At 43.9% G+C, this 24,131-nt stretch overlaps 1 long non-coding RNA gene across 5 annotated transcripts in view; it reads left to right on the top strand.

Annotated features, from left to right (window-relative positions):
* Positions 1 to 24,131, top strand: part of LOC113887211 — a 90,096-nt gene that overhangs the window by 15,345 nt on the left and 50,620 nt on the right. For 4 of the 5 annotated variants that reach the window (XR_003509668.1, XR_003509669.1, XR_003509666.1 and 1 more), the window contains 2 exons: positions 10,496 to 10,619; positions 12,366 to 12,407. This is a non-coding gene — a long non-coding RNA (uncharacterized LOC113887211). The remainder of the gene's footprint in view (positions 1 to 10,495; positions 10,620 to 12,365; positions 12,408 to 24,131) is intronic. The other variant, XR_003509670.1, reaches the window with a different exon arrangement.

The following is a 24,131-nucleotide window of genomic DNA, read 5'->3' as shown; positions in this document are numbered from 1 at the left end:
AATGCTTTGTCTCCTATATTAGTCAGGATAAGCTAGATTCTGCAGGGACTCCTGCTCAGTCGTTCAGTCATATCTGACTCTTTGCAACCCCATGGAGTGTAGCCCACCAGGCTCTTCTATCCATGGGATTCTCCAAGCAAGAATACTGGAGTGGGTGGTCATGTCCTGCTCCAGGGCATCTTCCCAACCTGGGGATCAAACCCAAATCTCCTGTATCTCCTGCATTGGTAGGCGGACTCTTTACCACTGAGCCACCTGGGAAGCCCCAGACTCTGATGCAGTAACAAATAAGGAACACATATGTCGCTCACATAAATAAGACTTGATGCAGAATGGTTGGCTCTCTTTAATCTTGTAGTAGTGCCATCTGGCACACATGACCTCCAAGGGCACTGTGGCAGAGGAAAAGACAGCTGGAAGCCCACAGGCCTTCATTGCCTCACCCTGGCATTGACACATCACTTCTGCACATATTTCAGTGGCAAGAACTTATCACTTTGCCTGGTCTAGTGGCAGGGTCATGTAGAAGCATACCTGGTCTATCTGGTGGCTGTGAAGAGTCTCTCCTATATCCTCTGGGGACCAGCTGACCCTTAACTTGCCACCACACTCTCAGGGAATGTATGAGTGATGTTGATTTCCTAATTCTGCAAACACCAAACCAGCTCTCCAACCTGACAGACAGCGCTAGTTGTAGCTAACGAGAGGACACAGGACAGGCAGTGCTTACCTGTTTGTCAGCTGCAATCCTTTGCCTTGTCCTCCCTCATCGCTCACATCCTCATTCTGCTTCTGTGTCAAGACTCACACTCATGTAAATGTAAGAATGGCTCCCAGCTTAGACACCTTTGCCACTCTGGTCCCAGGATCCAGGTCTGACTGGAGCTGTGGGAGTATTAAGTGAGAAAGTGGAAGAGCTGCTCTTTCCAAAGTTCTCACAGGCTGGGCAGGCATTCCCTGTCTCTAGTGGTCCTCAGGCCCCAGAGTTGAGGCACCATAAATTAATCTACAGCAAACCCTCTGACGAGACTGAGGGAGCAGAGTTCCCCAGTGTCCACGAGTATCACTGAGAGCCAGGACTTACTCCCCTCCCAATGCCGAGTTCTCTTTAGTTATGGTGGCCCTTCTCCCAGGAGGAGGATGACCAATGGAGCCATTTCCAGATTTCTCTCTAGAGGTGAAGACCAAATTCCCAGAAGGGACCTGAGAGTTAAAAAGTGGTTGGCTGCTCCTGACCTGACTTATCGTGTGTAGCTGAACCATAACCACTAGAGTATATTAGAGTGTGTGTGTGTGTAAAAATCAATCCTGTGGTGCTTGGGGACTTTGGTTGCCCAGCCCTTGGAACAATTTGCTTCTTTTTGTTGTTGTTTTCCCTTGGAATCTCAGGTGCAAGCAAACTAAGGAAATAATTGAGTCTTCTGGCTTTTAGTGTCTTCCAGAGGATAGGGGTGGCTGGGGTCAGTGTAGACCAATCCAAGGAGTGTATATTTGCCAGAGTTGCTGCCCATCTTCCTTGTTTCTGGCATGTGTATCTCTCTGCAAGATGAGCCCTGGATTGTTTCTGGCATGTGTATCTCTCTGCAAGATGAGCCCTGGACCCGATGTAAGTTATCCACAGGGTAGCTGGGTGGCTGATGACCTGGTTGGCTTCGAAGGGTAGGAGGGTCAGCAATGTAATGAGGTAGGGGTTAGCATGGCTGTATCTGAAAGAGAGTCATGATGATGAGTTTTTCCTTTCTCTCCTTTGACTTCATTGTGATATTCTGTGTGGGTCCTGTTAGCTTGAATCTGGGCGAGACTCATCCAAATAGTTCTTAGATACAAATCACATCCCTTTACCTTCTCGAGTCACTGCCAAGCTCATTATGGTTAAAAGATTTCTAAGACGAGGTACAGCACTCACCTCGGTTAGAGTCTACCATTTAAATGTATTTCATACATATGAGCATTATGTCCTTTATATGTTTTTCATTGTTTCACAGTTATTCCAGATTGAACCACTTTTTAAAATGTCTTTGTTTTCTTTATTGGGAAAACATCATTCAATGGTGGTTGTTTATGTTCCTCTCTTTCTTTCCCAGTAACAAAATTTTAATTCTTCACTTTGACATTTTCATGTCTTCCTCTTTGTGTTTCATATTCCTGCTGTTAATTGCCACTCTCCTCACTAAGTTTTCTCCCCCTTCCCAACATTGAAACCTAAGCCTTCTTCTCTTTTCCATGTCTTCAGTTTGAGATGTTGTGTATGAATTCTAGTAAAACTTTTTTTTTTAAGTGATCAAAGATATTTAACTTTGAGCCAGTTAGAATCTCACTGACTTATGTGATCTTTCTAAGGACTTCAAAGTAATTCACCTTAAAACTAAAATAGTCCATTGTAGTACTGTGTTTATCATCTCTATCTGGGAACTAGGTAGGGGCACATTTTATCCCTTCTGTCTTTCCTTTTGTTGTTGTTAGTTTTTTTTTTTTTTTTTTTAATGTGTTTAATACTATGATCAATGAACATAGCATCATTAAATGCTAAACCTGTCTATTTATCCTTGTGGGGTCTTAGTTAAGGCATTTGGGATCTTTGATCTTCACTGCAGCATGCTAGATGCGGGATCATTATTTGTGGCATGCAAACTCTTAGACGAAGCATGTGGGATCTAGTTCCCTGACCAGGGATCAAACCTGGGCCCCCTGCGTTTGGAGTACAGAGTCTTAGCCACTGGACCACCGTGGAAGTCCCTTCCTTCTCTCTCAAGAATGGTCAAATCAAGGTGCAGAGGTGATAACTTTTCCGTTGTCATCATCCTGATTGTTGTTTGATGTCCAGGCCAAAGTAAGAAATTGCTAGCCTATGGATTCTGCATTATTCCCTCCATTGTAAGCTAAAAATGATGCTAGGACAGGCTGAGGGAGACTGCTTTCCATCATGTGTGGATTAATGGTCTGGCAGAGGCAGGACTCTGGATTTAGAGGCCCCCAGAAGATAGGGACCCCAGCATCTAGGCAATCCTACTTTCATATTTTGTGCGTAGCTGAGTCTTCGGGGCCTGACCCAGCACTCCCAGCAGAATCCTGTGGTCATACTTTTATACATAGAATGTGGACACAGTGGGGGTTTAGCTGTCAATAATATTATAAACAGTAGAAAATTTCAAGTGTTGCTTCTTAAAGTAACAAGTGATGGCTGAGGGTGCAAGGGAGAATGACCTTCTCGGCAGCTTATCAAACGAAGTGTCAAGTGTGAAATGGTTTCTAAATTGTAAAAGTATGAAACACATGATGGCCATTGGTATTGCATTATAAATTGCATGAGTTGCTTTTCTGCCAAGATTTTAAAGAAGGACATCAAAGATCTCAAGTATTGCTGTAGTTCAGTTCAGTTCAGTTCAGTCGCTCAGTCGTGTCCGACTCTTTGCGACTGCACGGACCACAGCACACCAGGCCTCCCTGTCCATCACCAACTCCCAGAGTTTACCCAAACTCATGTCCATTGAGTCGGTGATGCCATCCAGCCATCTCATCCTCTGTCGTCCCCTTCTCCTCCTGCCCTCAATCTTTCCCAGCATCAGGGTCTTTTCCAGTGAGTCAGCTCTTTGCATCAGGTGGCCATCTGCAGTGATTTTGGAGCCCAAAAAAATAAAGTCAGCCACTGTTTCCACTGTTTCCCCATCTATTTGCCATGAAGTGATGGGACCAGATGCCATGGTCTTCGTTTTCTGAATGTTGAGCTTTAAGCCAAGTTTTTCACTCTCCTCTTTCACTTTCATCAAGAGGCTCTTCAGTTCTTCTTCACTTTCTGCCATAAGGGTGGTGTCATCTGCATATCTGAGATTATTGATATTTCTCCTGGCAATCTTGATTCCAGATTGTGCCTCATCCAGTCCAGCGTTTCTCATGATGTACTCTGCGTGTAAGTTAAATAAGCAGGGTGACAATATACAGCCTTCACGTACTCCTTTTCCTATTTGGAACCCAGTCTGTTTTTCCATGTCCAGTTCTAACTGTTGCTTCCTGACCTGCATACAGATTTCTCAAGAGGCAGGTTAAGAAACTTCAAAATTCACTTTGCTTACCTTCTGATTAGGGCATTTTTGTTTTGCTTGAACGTAGAGCCCATGGCTGAGTTATTTTTTCTCCAGCTTCACTGAGGTATAATTGTATGCCAAAAACTGCAAATAATTAATATATATAATCTGGTGAGTTTGGACACATGAATGGACCTAGAAAACATTAGGCTAAGTAAGATAAGTCAGTCACAGAAGGACAAATACGACATGAGATTCCTCTTAGATGAGACCTCTAAAATAGTCAAAAGTAAGGATGGTGGTTGCCAGGGGGTGGGAAGATGGGGGTATGGGGGAGGGGTTGGTATTCATTGGATAGAAAGTTACAGCTATACAGTATGAGAACGTTCCAGAGACCTGAATTACAAATAGTGTTTACAGTTAACAATAAGGTTCAGTTCAGTTCAGTTCAGTTCAGTTGCTCAGTCGTGTCTGACTCTTTGCGACCCCGTGGATTGCAGCACGCCAGGCTTCCCTGTCCATCATCAACTCCCAGAGCCTGCTCAAACTCATGTCTATCGAGTCAGTGATGCCGTCCAACCATCTCATCCTCTGTCATCCCCTTCTCCTCCTGCCGTCAATCTTTCCCAGCATCAGGGTATTTTCCAGTGAGTCAATTCTTCACATCAGGTGGCCCAAGTATTGGAGCTTCAGCTTCAGCATCAGTGCTTCCAGTGAATATTCAAGACTGATTTCCTTTAGGATTGACTGGTTTGATCTTCTTGCAGTCCAAGGGGCTCTCAGGAATCTTCTCTGACACCACAGTTCAAAAGCATCAATTCTTTGGCACTCAGCTTTCTTTATGGTCCAACTCTCACACCCATACATGACTACTGGGAAAGCCATAGCCTTAACTAGACGGACCTTTGTTGGCAAAGTAATGTCTCTGCTTTTCAGTATGCTATCTAGGTTGGTCATAACTTTTCTTCCAAGGAGCAAGCATCTTTTAGTTTCATGGCTGCAGTCAACATGTGCAGTGATTTTCAGGCCCAAGAAAAGAAAGTCTCTCACTGTTTCCATTGTTTCCCATCTATTTGCCATGAAGTGATGGGACCAGATGCCATGATCTTCATTTTTTAATGTTGAGTTTTAAGCCAACTTTTTCACTCTCCTCTTTCACTTTTATCAAGAGGCTCCTCAGTTCCTCTTTGCTTTCTGCCATAAGGGTGGTGGGGTGGTGTCATCTACATATCTGAGGTTATTGATATTTCTCCCATAAATCTTGATTCCAGCTTGTGCTTCATCCAGCCTGGCATTTTGCATGATATACTCTGCATATAAGTTAAATAAGCAGGGTGACAATATACAGCCTTGACATACTCTTTTCCCAATTTGGAAGCAGCCTGTTGTTCATATGTGGTTCTAACTGTTGCTTCTTGACCTTCCTACAGGTTTCTCAGGAGGCAGGTCAGGTGGTCTGGTATTCCCATCTCTTGAAGAATTTTCTACAGTTTGTTGTGATCTACACAGTCAAAGGCTTTGGCATAGTCAATAAAGCAGAAGTAGATGTTTTTCTGGAACTCTCTTGCTTTTTCTATGATCAAACAGACGTTGGCAATTTGATCTCTGGTTCCTCTGTTGTTTCTACATTCTGCTTGAACATCTGGAAGTTCTTGGTTCATGTACTGTTGAAACCTAACTTGGAAAATTTTGAGCATTACTTTGCTAGCGTGTGAGATGAGTGCAATTGTGTGGTAGTTTGAACATTCTTTGGCATTGCCTTTCTTTGGGACTGAAATGCAATAAGGTATCACAGGCTTAAAAATTTATCAGTGCATTTTTTTTTAATATCATCTGGTTTCTCTCTGGATCTGCCTAAGGTCAAGATGTCACCTTTTTAATTTCCTCAGCATTCCACAGTTTTGGGGAAAAGGCAGAGGTGTTCCTCAGTTGCAGGTTAGAGCAGATTCCCCAAGCTCATGTTACCCCCACTTTGTTGGCACTTCCCTTTCTTATTTTTTTCAATTTATTTGTTTTTAATTGAAGGATAATTGCTCTACAGTATTGCGTTGGCTCTCTGAAAGAAGAATCTGGCACAGCTTCATGTTTATTCTTGGTTATTCTTCCCAATTTACTGTCACTCAGAGCTGTCTGAGCCAGGGAGTTGGTGTGGGGACAGGGGATTTTGAGGCCTGGCCTGATTCCAGGCAGATATCCAGTAGCACAGCACTTAACCCCAGGTCAGGCTTCTGGCAACTTCTGTCCTCTGGAATTTTGCTCTAAACCTAGAAAGAAGAAAATAGACATAAACTCCCTCAAACACAGAGCGATAGCACTGGAGTCACCAACTTTATTCCCCAGGCCTTTTCTAGTGCCTTGCTTACAACATAGCTCTAAAGAATGTTGTCATCTGGTTCCTAGCTATACAGATTAAAAGCAACAGGAAGAGATATTGGAGTGGGGGATGGCGTGGGCGGCCGGGGGAAGAAGCTCAGATATACTGATGGGAAGTCATACTGACAAAATAGCACAACATAATAAAGCATGTTGATTCTGATTACCCTGAGTTAGCTGGGAAAAGATTCAAGTGAATTAAGAACTCTGGGAAGCATGTAATATATACATGTATATTTCATGTCATCAGAGATAATCTTTAAACATTTTGGTGTTTAAAGGATACGATTTGCTTATCTGTACAAATCCAGTTGTTTCTAACTGCTATACCTTGCCTAAGCCAGAATTATGAACTATTTCTTGCAATGACAATATAATGCTTTTTGATAGTAAGATTTGAAGCCCTGAGCAAAGCTGAAATTGTCTTGTCTTATAAGAGTGATTCGGAGAAGGCAATGGTAACCCACTCCAGTACTCTTGCCTGGAAAATCCCATGGATGGAGGAGCCTGGTAGGCTGCAGTCCATGGGGTCGCTAAGAGTCGGGCACGACTGAGCGACTTCACTTTCACTTTTCACTTTCATGCATTGGAGAAGGAAATGGCAACCCACTCCAGTGTTCTTGCCTGGAGAATCCCAGGGACAGAGGAGCCTGGTGGGCTGCCATCTACGGGGTCGCACAGAGTCGGAAACGACTGAAGCGACTTAGCAGCAGCAGCAGCAGCAGCATGAGAGTGATTCAGGCATTGAGCAAGAATGTGATTTGAATCCTAAATTCATTCATTCTCAGATTTGGTCCTCAGTAGAGGCATCCCATTTCAGACTTCATCTGAGGCTCCCTCAGCTACCTCTAGGCTTTTGCTCACATTTTGGTGATTGGCCTAGGAGCTGCCTGTGATCCTGCATGGAGGCCCGAGCTGCATGGGAGGGCAGCTCAGGGCTTGGGGATACCAAACCGGAAGTGACCTCAGGCCTCAAAGAAGTCACTGCCAGCCTGTTGCCTGGGTTCACTGTGCCAATGAACCAGCCCAGCCTCGTTGTCACCACCTCTGAGTCAGAAGTCTGGGCAGGGTGCAGAGGCTAATATGCAGACTCCACTCTGGCAGCCTGTCCCATTCTCATGGCCTTGAGCTCTCTGCCCAGCTGCTGTGAACTGGCAGTCCTTGGGTGGGAGGGACACTGGTTGGGCCAGGGCTTTCTGCTGCTGTCAGAGGCATCTGTGATCAGTTCAGTCCAGTCGCTCAGTCGTGTCTGACTCTTTGCAACCCCATGGACTGCAGCACGCCAGGCCTCCCTGTCCATCATCAACTCCCGGAGCTTACTCAAACTCATGTCCATTGGGTTGGTGATGCCATCCAACCATCTCATCCTCTGTCATCCCCTTCTCCTCCCACCTTCAGTCTTTCCCAACATCAGTGTCTTTTCAAATGAGTCAGTTCTTCACATCAGGTGGCCAAAGTTTTGGAGCTTCAGCTTCAGCATCAGTCTGTCCAATGAATTTTCAGGACCGATCTCCTTTAGGATGGACTGGTTGGATCTCTTGCAGTCCAAGGGACTCTCAAGAGTCTTCTCCATCACCACAGTTCAAAAGCATCAATTCTTCGGTGCTCAGCTTTCTTCACAGTCCAACTCTCACATCCATACATGACCACTGGAAAAACCATAGCCTTGACTAGACAGACCTTTGTTGGCAATGTCTCTGCTTTTTAATGTGCTGTCTAGGTTATTCATAACTTTTCTTCCAAGGAGCAAGCCCCTTTTAATTTCATGGCTGCAGTCACCATCTGCAGTGATTTTTGGAGCCCCCCAAAATAAAAAGTCTGTCACTGTTTTCATTGTTTCATCCATTTGCCATGAAGTGATGGGACCAGATACCATGATCTTCGTTTTCTGAATGTTGAGTTTTAAGCCAATCATGTGCAATCACCTCCCTCCTTTTGCTGGTTGATTAATAGTCTGGGCACACACCTCTGCTGGCAGCAAAGTCTTTTGTTCACCCCTCTCACTGCCTGACTCCCCACCCTATGACACAGAGCATGATTGCCTCAGCTCAAAGCACAAGAAGAGTGAGGCTGCAGACCCCATGCAGCAGGCAGAACTGTGGCTCCCTTAGCCCTCGCCAGCATGATGCCCTGGCCCAGCCCTTTACCTCCGCCCTGTTCTGTCCCTTAATGCACTTCACCAAGGGGTGCTTGCTAATTGGTCCATTTACCCCATCCTCCTTGTTTGGGAATGACTCTCATGGCAGTAGGACTACTGAATGGGGCACTAAAACGTGGTAAAGCACTGGACTGGAAATCAGGAAAGCTGGGTTCTGGTCCTGGATCAGCTGTGGGGTCTTAGAGCTCTTACTCCTCTGCCCAAGGGGGAGGGGCAGTGGTTGCATTCAATGATCTCGAAGGTCCAAGTGCTCACTCTTCTATTCTCTGTCCTGTTCATACAGACAGAAATGGGCCATTTTTGAGCATACCTTCTCTTTTCCTCTGTCTCCATATCTCGCTTCACCTGAGCTTCTCTTGTGGTGAAGAAATTCTGAATCTCTTTCTTTGAAAAGCTGGCCAGGGAATATGGCAAGATTGTATTCTCGATGCCTGAGTTCTGGGAGTTTTTATTTTGGAACTGATGTGGAATCCAGGATTAATACAAATACGGTAGTCCCATCTGAAAGTTTATCATTGAACAGCAGGCAGACCAGCCCAGCTACCCGTCTATGTCACAGTGAGGTTTGGAACTCGACATCTCAGCCTCAGTTTACTCTCTTGCACGTGAGTTGAGCGGGTGCAGGAGGACTAGGCTGTGCCCTTCCCTCTCATCCTCAGCACTTCCCAGAAAGGAAAGGGAAGGCTGGAGAGGGTGTGGCAGCAAGCTGGGTCATGGATACCTGACAAATGGCCGACTTTATTAAATGCCTACTGTCTGGTAACTGAGCCAGAGATTGTGGAGCAGGGAGACTAAGAAGGCAGCTTTTGACAAACAAACCCTGCCTGTTCTTGGCTTTTGGGCCTGCATCAAGTTGTTTTCTCCATTTGGCATGCCCTTCCTCTCTTCTTAGCTTATTTAAAACCCTCACAATCCAGCAAGTTCCACCTCTTGCCTGAAGTTCAGCAACCTTTTACTGAGGACCTCGCCATTCCCCAGCCCTGTTTGGGGGATACAAAGATGAATAGATATGTAGTCCCTTTCCTGAGGCAGACTGTACTGTATATATTTTCCTGCTTGGGTCATGGTGGCTTCATATTTCTTCCTTTCTTCTCTCCAGCTAAAACTGAAGCCCCATTGAGGACAGAGGCTATATTTTGTGGGCTCCACAATGGCAAATAGATGGGGAAAATATGGAAATAGTGTTAGATTTCATTTTCTTGGACTCCAAAATCAGTGTGGATGGTGACTGCAGCCACAAAATTAAAAGAGGCTTGCTCCTTGGAAGAATAGCTATGACAGACCTAGACAGTGTATTAAAAAGCAGAGACATCACTTTGTCAACAAAGGTCTGTATAGTCCAAGCTATGGCTTTTCCAATAGTCAGGTATGGATGTGAGAATGGACTATAAAGAAAGCTGAGCACTGAAGAATTGATGCTTTTGAACTGTGGTGTTGGAGAAGACTCTTGAGAGTCCCTTGGACAGCAAGGAGATCCAACCAGTCAATCCTAAAAGAAAGCCCTGAACATTCATTGGAAGGACTGATACTGAAGCTGAAACTCTAATACTTTGGCCACCTGATGCAAACAGCCAACTCATTTGAAAAGACCCTGATGCTGGGAAAGACTGAGGGCAAGAGGATAAGGGGGCAACAGAGGATGAGATGGTTGAATGGTATCACTGACTCAGTGGACATGAGTTTGTACAAGCTCTGGGAGTTGGTGATGGACAGAGAATCCTGGCATGCTGAGGTCCATGGGGTCACAAAGTATCTGACATGACTTAGTGACTGAACAACAACAACCACTTCAAGTTGGGTGATTCACTAGAAGGATGACTCACAAGATGCAACAGCAGGTTTTAGTCACAGCTGAGGTCTTACAGCAAAGGATACAGAGGAAGGCAGTGGGAAAAATACACACATCGCTCGAGGATAACCTTCTGAATTTTTCCCTACCCAGGGCCACACAGGAACAACTCACAGCAAACTACAGGGACACTCATGACATGTCTGTGCCCAGGGAAGTCCACCAAGTCTCCAGGTCTGAGGCATTTATGAGACAAAACTCAAGTCTCAAATGAAAGGTACTTAAAGCCAGGTACATCATAACTCTTCTTAAACACGCCTGAGAGGACCTCCTGAGCTGGTACAATACACACCATTTCTCTGGACAGCATGGTCAGAGACATAAAGAACCTGCTGAGGGCCATTGTCCCAGGGGTATAGGTCACAGGTCAGTTATGATGCCAGGGTCCCTTGGAGACATACAAGGACTGATACACGAGACTTTCTGTATTAACTCTTTCTTCTAAACTGTGTCTGATACAGTTCATGTCCCCTCTCAGTGTGCCCAGCGTGAGGCTACACAAGACCTGGCCTCTTCTTTGAGCTCCGCTCAGATACACGTCACTATCTACTTGTCTTCTCCAGTCCCCTAGACACTGGCATGTGAATATGTCAAAATCTGAACCTCAACACCCCCCACCCCGCCACCACTCTTCCCCATCTCAGTAACTGTCAGCATCATTCACTCTATTGCTTGAGCCCCAAACCTGGGCATCATCCTTGATTCTCCTCTTCCTTTCACCCCCTCATCCACAGTCGATCCATAATTCCTATTTTTAAATTTTTTTTTATGTATTTGGGTGCGCCAGGTCTTAGTTGCAGCACTTGGGATTTTTAGTTGTGGCATAACTCTTAGTTGCAGCATGTGGGATCTAGTTCCCTGACCAGGGATCAAACCTGGGCCCCCTGCATTGGGAGCGTGAAGTCTTAGCCACTGGACCACCAGGGAAGTCCCTGTAATTACTATTGATTCTCACTCTGAGGTGTATCCCAAATGTGACCACCTCTCATTCTGTCAACCAGTCTGGTCCAAACCACCATCGTCTTTCATTTGAAATACTCATCTGCTTGGGCTTCCCTGATGGCTCAGTGGTAAAGAATCTGCCTTCCAGTGCAGGAGATGCAGGAGACACAGGTTCAATCCCTGATCTGGGAAGATCCGCTGGAGTAGGTAATGGCCTACCCACTCCAGTATTGCCTGGAAAATCCCATGGAGAGAAGAGCCTGGCAGGCTACTGTCCAGGGGGTTGCAAAGAGTTGGACACGATAACTAAATGACAACATCAAAGCTCCATTTTTTTTTAAAGCATTTGTTTCTTTCAGTTATGTGCTGATATAATCCAGTGTAACTTTTATTATAAGTATTTCAGTTATTAAGAAAAAGAGACTTAATATATTTTTAAAAAGTAAAACTAAAGTTTAGTGCTTAAGGTTGCAACTTGCTGCTACTGCTAAGTCGCTTCAGTTGTATCTGACTCTGTGCGACCCCATAGACGGCAGCCCACCAGGCTCCCCCATCCCTGGGATTCTCCAGGCAAGAACACTGGAGTGGGTTGCCATTGCCTTCTCCATTGTGTGAAAGTGAAAAGTGAAAGTGAAGTCGCTCAGTCGCGTCCGACTTATAGTGACCCCATGGACTGCAGCCTACCAGGCTCCTCCATCCATGGGATTTTCTAGGCAAGAGTACTGGAGTGGCTTGCCATTGCCTTCTCCGAGGTTGCAACTTGGGTACAAATTAAAAAAGAAAACTAAAAGAATGCAAAGAGGGATTGGGATGGTATATATATCAGGTTTCTGAGGTAGCTGGCAAGGTTCTACTTCTTGACCTAGATGAGAATAAGAAGGTATGACTTTATAATGCTCTATTAAGATGTGCAGTGTTTTATATGTTATACTTTATAATTTAAAGTAATTACAAATATGTATATCAACTATTCAAATGTCAATTATTTTAATGCAGATACCCTTGTGTGTTTTCATTTCAGGATCCCTGAAGACTTCCTTATGGATTTTGTCTCTGGGAACACGTAAGTTCCTGTATGAGTTTAACAGAGAATTTAAAATGTGTATCATCACTTATAGTCAGAGTCTTACAAATGAAAACAAAACATCATTTCCCTTATCAAATTGGCAGAGACTTTTCAAAAATGTTGTTACTCAGTGTCAGCCAAAGTATGAAGATACAGGTACTTATATGCCCTGCTGGTAGAAATGTAAATGAATACAACCTTTCTAGAAACCCAGTTTGTAGTCTGGAACAAGGGTCTGAAAATGTTCATATTCTTTTTCCCAGTAAGTTCAATTCTAGGAGATTTATGTGAAGGAAATGATCAGAGATTACATGCAAGAATGTGCCTTGCAACAATTTTGTAATGCTGAAATCTTGGAAACAACAGAGATGTTTAACACTCAGGAAATAGTATCATCACATGGTGGAATATTGTGCAGCCATCAGCATGGATGGTTTTGAATATTGGCACATAGAATAATGATGATGGTAGTGGTGGCCAGGATTTATTAATCACTTACTATTTGCCAGGGATGACTATACCTCTTTAAATGAATTCTTGTATCGTTGCAGCAGTGCTTTGAGGTGAGTACTATGATTATTCACATTTTGCAGATAAGAAAACTGAGGTTCAGAAAGTTATAGAACTTGCCCAAAGTCACACTATAAGTAGCAGTAGAGCCAGAGCTTGCATCCAGGCCTGAATACTCTAAATTTACATATAGGCTGTTAATAGTAATAATCTTTAAGTGATAGGATTATAGTGATTTCTTTTTTCTACTTTAAATTATCTTTTATACTCTTAATTTTATACAACCATCACTTATCAGTTTTATAATCAGAAAAAAACAGCAGCTCCTCCCAGGTATTCCTGCCACCCAAGGATATACCGACTTCTGGCAGAAGTCTCTAGGAGCAAAGGGAGGGCCAAGGGCCTTGGGGCGGGAAATACTGAAGAGTTGCCTGAGGCTCGGCCTCCCCAGCTCCGTGGCTAGTCCACACTTTGCCTGAGAACACTGCCCCTTCACTGGACTGGACAAGCAGCCACCTTGGTCTGCGTTCTTTGCTTCTGTACAAGTAGAATCTTGCTGAGAAAAGGAATAGCATATGGGCAGAGACAAGGGCAGGAATGGCCTGCTTTTTTAATTTCCTACTAAAATTGCCTCCCTGAATTCCTGTGTCTCACACTGCTTGCCTCGTAGCTGTGCCCTATGTAACAGGAGTTCCAACTTGGCATCTCTGGTATGCTCTACCACCTCTACCCTTATACCAGGGCTCAGGCAGCCTCCTTCTGGCTCTGACTAACCAGCAACCTTGTTTAGGGGGCTTCATGTGGCTGCCAGTGGGTCATCACCACTTTGTCTTATTTCCATGCGTGTATCCGCTACTCCACCTTCCTCCTGATCACAACTGGTGTTTTCCCTAAACTGGGATCTTTTAAGGGAAGATGAGGCCAGAAAACGCAACAGACTCAGTGTGACACCCACCACCCCCCACCTTTCTGTAGACCTGGGAAGACTTACTCAGTGCTCCTGCCTTACGAAGAACAAATTGGTCCATGAAAGAAAGACATTCTGGGAGTCTGCCCCAGGTTAGCCAAGAGACCTGGGCATGAAACTGAGCTCTCTGGCTTCCTGGGCCCCCTGTGCTGTCTATATTTAGCCAAGCTGCCCCGAGCCTTGTCCACCTTGACTGAAAGCCAAAGCAGGCAGTTTGCTTATAAATGTTCTGTGCCTGCCAGCTCATGCCAGCCAACCATTTAGATATCAGTTTTAAAATGCGAGGCTCCCCTTGCACCCAACTCCAAGGGTCTGCAGAGAATACACACCAAGGGCTCCACAGCCCAAGTTTTTCCCAAGGCCAAGAGTGACCTCAGCCAAGTGCCTGAAAACGAAAGGCGTGTCTCTCACCGCTTCATCTTGGCAGGGCTTAGCCAGCAGCTCCCTCTCAGTCCCACTGTTCCTGGTCACAGTTCTTTGAGTGTGTTGACCTACTTTCTCCCCTTCAGAGGAAAGACAGAAACCAATAAATGTCTCGCTAGAACTCTTGCTCAGAGGAATGGTGACTCTGTCTTCTGGCCCCTCATCCTTTCCCTGCTCCATTATCACTCTGCTCTGCCCACTTCAAGCATGACTGGAGAAGAACCCTGAGTGTTGCTTGCTGTCCCCATTTTACAGCTGTATTTTCAGAGGCAGCATGGCCCACATATCACAGGGATGGGGACAGACCCTGCCCACCTTTCCTTCCTTTCTTTTTTCTTCTTTTTTTTAAAAAAATATTTATTTACTGAGCTGTGTTGGGTCTTAGCTGTGATGCATGAGATCTCCACTGTGTCATTTGAGATCTTCCCTTGCCGTGCATGGACTCTCCAGTTTTGTTGCATGGGCTAGGTTGCCCCATAGCATGTTGGATCTTAGTTCTTCAACTAGGAATCGAACCTGTGTCCCCTGCATTGCAAGGCAGATTCTTAACCAATGAACCACCACTTTGTTTCCCTAGTACAGCCCCCACTGTTAAGTGCCATGTGCTGTAGTGAGCTTGCTTCTGCATGAGAACCTTTTGGAGATCTGCAGGGTGTCTCTGATTTTGTGACTGGTGGCATGTTGAACTAAGAGACATCCAGCTTGACCATTTCCTACATCTTTGGCTTGGGCCTCTGAAAAGTGTCTCCGGTGTCTCAACTCTGTAGTTGCCTTGACAGGCAGAATCCTTCTTTGGACGGTGTACACAGGTGACTCTGCAATACTCTCCATTGAGATTTTTAGTGGCAAATTGATCATTTTAAGCTGTCTTTACACTTCCTAGTCTGCATGCCATTGCCCACTTCATCTAGCCATCAGTTACAATCAGCTTGGAAAATACATGCCCATTTTAGTATCAGTCTGAGAAAAATTAATTAGGTGGATAAGTCTGCTGCGGTTCAGAGGTAGGGTATGGCTACGTCATATAATGAATTCCAGAGTGCCTTTGGGATTATCAAGGGGCTTTAATAAGCTGCCATGTCTATTCTCCATGACTGTAGATAATCAAATTGATCTTATTTAGCTCCCCTATTCCTGGCTGCTTTGTCTCCTTTCTTCCCAACTCGTCCCTGTGTGCATAGCAGATTATATACAACCAGCCTGTCTTCTAGCATCCTATCAGATTTCATTGACATTGGGTAACATGTGGTTTCAAAAAGATTGCAGGTCCTTTTCACCAGCTCTAAACTTATATTAGAGTCATGGTGGCCACAGGAGCCTGCACCTCTGCAGCAAGCTGGGCCAGGGGTGGGGTGAGCCCTCCCCAAGAGAGCTGAGCCAGCAGCAGGTGAGGAGACAGGGCATAGTTGCAGACAACAGTTGGGGATCTCTGCTTTTGGGGGACCTTTCCTACTTGTGGCTGTGAAGTGTCTGTCCCCCCGCCCGACCATCTGGGTTGATTGGAGGCAAAATGAGAATGAATAACAACAGGACCTCTGTCTCCCCAGGACTGGAGAGGGGCGGGGGTAACTGGGATGAACAGTGGGCAGTGGATAGAAAGAGTGATGTTACTGAAGAGGTGAATGATGGAAAGGATGATAATGAAAATTATTACCTTAAAGGATACCTCAGAGTTTCCTCAAGACTCTGAAGTGAGAAGAGCCAATCTTGTCATAGGCAGCGCACTTCGATGCCTCACTGGCCTAGGAGCCCTTCTGTAATGAGGGCAGTGTTTCTTTGTGCTCTCTAATATGGTGGTCAATAGCCACATGTGGCTTTGGAGCACATAACATGTGGCTGGTGTGACTGAGGAACTGAATTTTTAGTTGCAGTTAATTTTAATTAAATTGACCTACATGAAATGATGCTCGTCATCACTAATTATTACGGAAATGCAAATCAAAACTACAGTGAGGTGTCACCTCACACCAGTCAGAATGGCAATCATTAACAACTCTAATAAATGTTGGAGAGGGTATAAAGAAAAGCTAACCCTCCTACACTGTTGATGAAAGTCTAGGTTAGTACAGCCACTATGGAAAACAGTATGGCAGTTCCTCAGAAGACTAAAAATAGAATTACCCTATGATCCAGCAGTCTCACTCCTGGGCATATATCCAGACAAAGCTCTAATCTGAAAAGATAACACGCACCCCTATACTTGTAGTAGCATATTCACAAAAGCCAAGACATGGGAATAAACCTAAATGTCCAGTGACAGAGGAATGGATAAAGATTTGGTGTATATACAGTGGAATATTACTCAACCATAAAAAGAAGGAAATAATGTCATATGCAGCAACTGAACGAATCAGGAGAGTATTACACTAAGTGAAGTAAATAGCAAAGACAAATACCATGATGCCACTTACATGTGAAATCTAAACTATGACACAAATGAACTTACTTACAAAATAGACCCACAGACATAGAAGGCAAACTTATGCTTATCAAAGGGGAAAGGGGGTGGGGGAGAGAAAGATTGGGAGTTTGGGATTAGCAGATGCAGACTACTATATATAGGATGGATAAACAATAAGGTCCTAGTGTAGAGCACAGGGAACTATATTCAATATCCTGTGATAAACCATGATATAAAAGAATATGAAAAAGAATGTGTGTATATGTATGCGTGTGTGTATGTGTATATATAATGTATGTATAAATGACTCACTTTGCTGTACAGCAGAAATTAACACAATATTGTAAATAAATTATACCTCAATAAAATGTAAAAAATAAATACATAAATTGACCTACCTGCATGTGGTTAGTGTTTCTCCAGTGGGGCATCACAGCCCTAGAGTCACAGTTGACTCAGGCAAATGGGGCCGTCCACTGCAGAGCTGTAAAGTACCGACTACAGCCGACAGCCCTGGCATAAATCCTGGTTTGCCATTTACTAACTTTGTAACCTTGCAGAAGTTACCCAACCTCTTTGAGCTTATTTTCTCATCTGTAAAATGGAGAGTCTAACAGTGCATAAACCACAGAAAGCTGTTGGAAAGATTGAATGAGGTAATTCATGTAAAACTCTCAGCAAAGTGCCTGACATCTGTGACGTGCTCACTAAATGGTTACTGTCAGGATGTTTTGATGTTAAGATGTAATGATGTTTAGACCTATCTTATTTTTCTGTGCTTTGGTCCTAGTCATTGAACATCAGTAAATCAACCTGACTTGCTAAGTGCCTGGAGGTGTGAGGATGATGACATTTGCCCTTATTGGCTCCCTTGAGCTCCATAGCACAGGATCTGTTATTTGATTTTGTAGCTTTATTGAGTCTGAGCTCTGAATGAAATGAGGTTTTTTAACGAAAGAAAAGATGAAATTGTCAAGGTCAGAATAACATGAAAAAAAATCACATGTCCCACGTTCCCAATTTTCCATTCATTGAACAGGCATTTATTTGCTGAGAGACTAGTGATTACAAGCACAGACATTGGAGCTAGACTGACTGGGCTTGTATCCATTACTTACTAGCTGTGTGACTTGGACAAAGTTACTTAACCTCTCTGTGTCTATTTCCTACTTCTCAGTTGAGCATAGTAATAGCAGCTGCCTCATAGGGCTGTTGTACATATTAAATGAATCATACAATGGAATATTGCTCCACCATAAAAAGAGTGAAATAATGCCATTTGCAGCAACATGGATGGACCTAGAGACTGTCATACTGGACAAAGTAAGTCAGAGAGAGACAAATACCATATAATACTGATACATGGAACCTTAAAAAGTGGTACAAATAAACTTATTTGCAAAACAAATAGAGTCACAGATGCAGAAAATTATGGTTACTAGCAGGAAACTGGGGTGGCGTATGTGTGTTTTCATTCACTCAGTCATGTCTGACTCTTTTGCGACCCCATAAACTATAGGCCACAAGGCTCCTTTTGAAATCTCCATGGAATTCTCCAGGCAAGAATACTGGAGTGGGTTGCCATTTCCTTTTCCAGGGGATCTTCCAGACCTAGGGATTGAACCCAAGACTCCTGCATTGGCAGACTGATTCTTTATCACTGAGCCACCTGGGAAGCCCCATACACTACTGTATATAAAATAGATAACTAATAAGAACCTACGCAGTAAAGAACTCTACACAATACTCTGTAGTGGCCTAAATGGGAAAAGAATCTAAAAAAGAATGGATATATCTATGTATAACTGATTGACTTGCTGTACACCTGAAACTAACACATTATTGTAAATCAACTATACACCAATAAATTTTTTTTAAAGATTAAATGAATCAGTGCATGTAAAGCACTTATCAAATCACTTAGCACTAATAATAAACTGTGAAGAAAGCTGAGTACTGAAGAATTGATACTTTTGAACTGTGGTGCTGGAGAAGACTCTTGAGAGTCCCTTGGACTGCAAGGAGATCCAACCAGTCCATCCTAAAGGAGATCAGTCCTGGGTGTTCATTGGAAGGACTGATGCTGAGGCTGAAACTCCAATACTTTGGCCACCTCATGTGAAGAGTTGACTCATTGGAAAAGACCCTGATGCTGGGAGGGATTGGGGGCAGGAGGAGAAGGGGACGACAGAGGATAAGATGGTTGGATGGCATCACCGACTCAATGCACATGAGTTTGGGTGAACTCCTGGTGTTGGTGATGGATAGGGAGGCCTGGCGTGCTGCAATTCATGGGGAAACAAAGAGTCGGACACAACTGAGCGACTGAACTGAATTCAATAATAAGCACTTGATAAATATTGGCTGATGTAATTAACTATATGCTCGGTACCATATTAAGTGCTGGTAAAACAAGCACCATCACTGCTTAAGGTTATCGGCTAGTAGAGGGAGAAAGCTACATGGAAATAGAAATATAATAAGATATAGACAATAAAGATGGAAGCATGCTCAGGATACTGAAGGGACATCAAGAAAGAAGAGATCCAAGTTGGCTTGGAGGGCAATATGAAAACTTTTAATAGAGCTGGAGAACAGTTAGTGGTGAACAGTTAGTGGTGGGGTGCGTTGAAGGTAGGTACATGTTTGTAGAAATAAATAAGAATGATGTGTCCAGAGAACTAAAGGCAGTTGATCAATTGGTATGCCTAGGATGTAAAGGAGAGGGAATAAATGGAAGATAAGGTTGAAAAGGTCAGCAGGAAACAAATCCTAAAAGACCTTATACATTAGGTTTAAGAATTTGTACTTTATCTTGAACAATGGAAAATCATCAAAAGGTTTTAAGTAGGGAAATACCATGATTGGGCATTTTAGAAGGACCCTACTGGCATCGGAGAAGGCAGTGGGAGCCCACTCCAGTACTCTTGCCTGGAAAATCCCATGGATGGAGGAGCCTGGTGGGCTGCAGTCCATAGGGTCGCTAAGAGTCGGACACGACTGAGCGACTTCACTTTCACTTTTCACTTTCATGCATTGGAGAAGGAAATGGCAACCCACTCCAGTGTTCTTGCCTGGAGAATCCCAGGGACAGTGGAGCCTGGTGGGCTGCCATCTATGGGGTCGCACAGAGTCGGAAACGACTGAAGCGACTTAGCAGCAGTACTGGCATCAGTTGGGGGGAAATACTAGAGGCAGAGATGCCAAGCTAAGAAATTACTGTAGTCATCCAGGCATAAGATGATGAGGTTGATGACCTAAAGTAACTGTCATGGGGATGGAAAGATGGGGAATAGTACTGGAGATTGAATTGACTGATGAATACAGAAGGAGGACCAGTTTTGAAGAGGAAGTTGATGGAATCATTTGGGGCCATATCAGGTTTATATAAGGCATTTGGAACTCGTGGAAGAAGGAGGTTAGCACTGGACATACAAATATGGGAGAAATTAGAACTCTGCATCAGGCCCCTTTTTTCTCATTCTCCACTTTCTTCCTAGGTTATTTATTCCCAGGGCTTTAAATACTATATCTATATTGATAAGTTCAGTTTCTAAACTTCCATCTCTAGCCCTGACCACCTCACTGAGGTCTATCTAGACTTCTATAGCCAGCCATCTACTTAGGATCTCCAGTTGGATGACTCACACACATCTCAAATTTAATATGTCCAGAACTTGCTTGCTCCTCCCCTTGTCTTCCAGTCTCAGTGGCACACACTGTCTGTCTAGTTGCTTCAGTGAGAAACAAGGGTCAGACACTCTGGTTGTTCCTTCAAGTTGCCTTTGTAAAAATTCCTTCCTCTTAGTCCAACAAATGGACTTAGGAACAAACTGGACTTATGAATGCATTCTTGGAATGGAACTCATTCATAGGTAGGGGTCTTACTGTATGTTTATTGGAGAGGGGACTGGTGGAATTTGCTGGGTGAGGGATGGGAGGTGAGGGAAAGGAAGGATCAAAGGTACTTGTACAGTACCTGGTAGGTGCTCAATGAATATTTGCTGAATGAATGGGTCGGGATATGGATGGAAGTTGAAGCTGTGGGAAATGTGTGATCTTAGGATCACTTCAAGGAGAGCCTGAAGAGTAAAATGAGATTCTAAAGAGATGTGCAGAGGAAGGGATGCTTACAAAAGCAACTTGAAGGAACAACCAGGGTGGTAGGAGGAGAAGCCAGAAAGTGTGAGAGTACAGAAGGCAGTCCTGCTTCCCTCTCCAGAAGTAACCAATGCTAACAGATGGGTGGGGAGCCTTCCAAATCATCTTCTATATATTTACATACATTCACAAATGTTTATATTGCATGCATATGTAGTTTGGGGTTTTATGTAAATGAACTCATAGTACATGCATTATTCTAGTGCTTGCTTTTTTAAAAAAATAACAGCTTTATTGAATTGAGCTGTACTTTGCACACCATACAATTCACACATTAAAACTGTACAATTCAGTGGTTTTTAGTATATTCATGGATGTATACAACCACCATCATAGTCAGTTTTTGGAACATGTTCATCACCTCAAAACAAAACCCTGAGCCCTTTAACTGTTACTCACTTATCCCCAGTGCCCACCCACAGCCCAAAGACACCACTGATCTCCTTTCTGTCTCTATAGATTAGCCTATTTTGGACTTGCCTATAAATGGAAGCATGTAATACATGGTCTTTTCTGACGGGCCTATTTCTCTTAGCACATGTTTTCGAGGCTCATCTATGTTATAGCATGAATCAGAGCTTCATTCTTTTTACTGCTGAATAACATTCCATTGTACATGTACACCACATTGTTTTTATCAGTTCATCAGTTAGTGGACACTGGGTTGTTTCCACATTTTCAGTTCAGTTCAGTTCAGTCGCTCAGTCGTGTCCAACTCTTTGCAACCCCATGGATTGCAGCACAGCAGGCCTCCCTGTCCATCACCAACTCCCGGAGTTCACTGAAACTCATGTCCATTGAGGCGGTGATGCCATCCAGCCACCTCATCCTCTGTCATCCCCTTCTCCTCCTGCCCCCAATCCCTCCCAGCATCAGGGTCTTTTCCAATGACTCAGCTCTTCACATGAGGTGGCCAAAGTACTGGAGTTTCAGCTTTAGCATCAGTCCTTGCAATGAACACCCAGAACTGATCTCCTTTAGAATGGACTGGTTGGATCTCCTTGCAGTCCAAGGGACTCTCAAAAGTCTTCTCCAGCACTACGGTTCAAAAGCATCAATTCTTCGGCGCTCAGCTTTATTTACAGTTCAACTCTCACATCCATACACGACCACTGGAAAAACCATAGCCTTGACTAGACGGACCTTTGTTGGGAAAGTAATATCTCTGCTTTATAATATGCTATCTAGGTTGGTCATAACTTTCCTTCCAAAGAGTAAGCGTCTTTTAATTTCATGGCTGCAATCACCATCTACAGTGATTTTGGAGCCCAAAAAAATAAAGTCTGACATTCTTTCCACTATTTCCCCATCTATTTGCCATGAAGTGATGGGACCACATGTCATGATCTTAGTTTTCTGAATGTTGAGCTTTAGGCCAACTTTTTCACTCTCCTCTTTCACCTTAATCAAGAGGCTTTTTAGTTCCTCTTCACTTTCTGCCATAAGGGTGGTGTCATCTGCACATCTGAGGTTATTGATATTTCTCCCAGCAATCTTGATTCCAGCTTGTGCTTCTTCCAGTCCAGTGTTTCTCATGATGTACTCTGCATATCAGTTAAATAAGCAGGGTGACAATATACAGCCTTGATGTACTCCTTTTCCTATTTGGAACCAGTCCAACCAGTCTGTTGTTCCATGTCCAGTTCTAACTGTTGCTTCCTGACCTGCATATAGGTTTCTCAAGAGGCAGGTCAGGTGGTCTGGTATTCCCATCTCTTTCAGAATTTTTCACAGTTTGTTGTGATCCACACAGTCAAAGGCTTTGGCATAGTCAATAAAGCAGAAATAGATGTTTTTCTGGAACTCTCTTGCTTTTTCCATGATCCAGCGGATGGTGGCAATTTAATCTCTGGTTCCTCTGCCTTTTCTAAAACCACCTTGAACATCTGGAAGTTCACAGTTCACATATTGCTATCTGTCATGAATAATACTGTTATGAACATTCAATTACAAGTTTTTGTGTGGACGTTTATTTCCATATCTCTTGAATATATACCAAGGAGTGGAATCGCTGGTATTTTGCTGAAAGTTTTCACTTTTGTCTCAGGTTCAAAGGATTTGTTAACAAAATAAGCCACTCGTTATATACAAATAAATAATACAGATATTTATTAGAGGATTATCTAATAAATATAGATAATTTTTATAAATTATATAAATTTAAAGATAAATATAAATAATTTTCAACATACTAGCATTAAAAGAAAAGAGAACTAGAAAGAGCAGAGAATACATCAAAAAATTGGGTTTTGACCAACATCCAGACTTAAAGTCCTGTGTCACAGCACATCTGGAGTCCCGAATGGGAAAAGGGTCCCAGGCAGTGTGTCCACTCCGTGGGTGAGACGTCAAAGATGGCAGTTCAGCATTCCTGCTTATAATCCCAGGATGGACACAAACTGATATCATCATCAATCTGTGACCAAATTGCAAGCCTGGTTTCCTGTTAAGGCTGTGTGTTTTGTCTTGTAAAACTTGGAATGTTGCTAAGCCTATAGCAACACTTCTGTAAAGAAAGCTGAGTGCTAAAGAATTGATGCCTTTGAACTGTGGTTGGAGAAGACTCTTGAGAGTCCCTTGGACTGCAAGGAGATCCAACCAGTCCATCCTAAAGGAGATCAGTCCTTGGTGTTCATTGGAAGGACTGATGCTGAGGCTGAAACTCCAATAATTTGGCCACCTCATGCAAAGAGTTGACTCATTGGAAAAGACCCTGACGCTGGGATGGATTGGGGGCAGGAGGAGAAGGGGACAACAGAGGATGAGATGGGTGGATGGCATCACCGACTCGATGGACATGGGTTTGGGTGAACTCCAGGTGTGGGTGATGGACAGGGAGACCTGGCGTGCTGCGATTCATGGGGTCACAAAGAGTTGGACACGACTGAGCGACTGAACTGAACTGATAAGCCTGGGGCTTGGTTGGCCAGGCCCCCTCCAGGTTCTCAACAATCTCAAGATTCCGCCCCCATCTTATCTATGGTGCTGCACGTCTTGCACTCACAGCAGGCAGTCACTCCCAGTCACTCCCAGTCAGGGCAGTGTCCAGGCAGGTTAGAAGCAAGGTCAGAGATCTGCTCTGCTTTGTCTCTGAAGCCTATACAAGACTATTCATTAAATTTCCCTAACACTGGAACGTGCAGTAGCTCTATGTTTGAAATTTTGAGAAACTACCACACATTTTCAAAGTGGCTGTACCATTTTACATTCTCACCAGGAACCCAAGAGGACTGCAGGTTCTCCACATCTTCAGCGACAT

The sequence above is a fragment of the Bos indicus x Bos taurus genome, chromosome X (genome assembly GCF_003369695.1).
Source record: "Bos indicus x Bos taurus breed Angus x Brahman F1 hybrid chromosome X, Bos_hybrid_MaternalHap_v2.0, whole genome shotgun sequence".
NCBI lineage: Eukaryota > Metazoa > Chordata > Mammalia > Artiodactyla > Bovidae > Bos > Bos indicus x Bos taurus.
The sequence above is the reverse complement of the archived record's forward strand: the minus strand, read 5'-3'. Positions and strand labels throughout refer to the sequence as shown.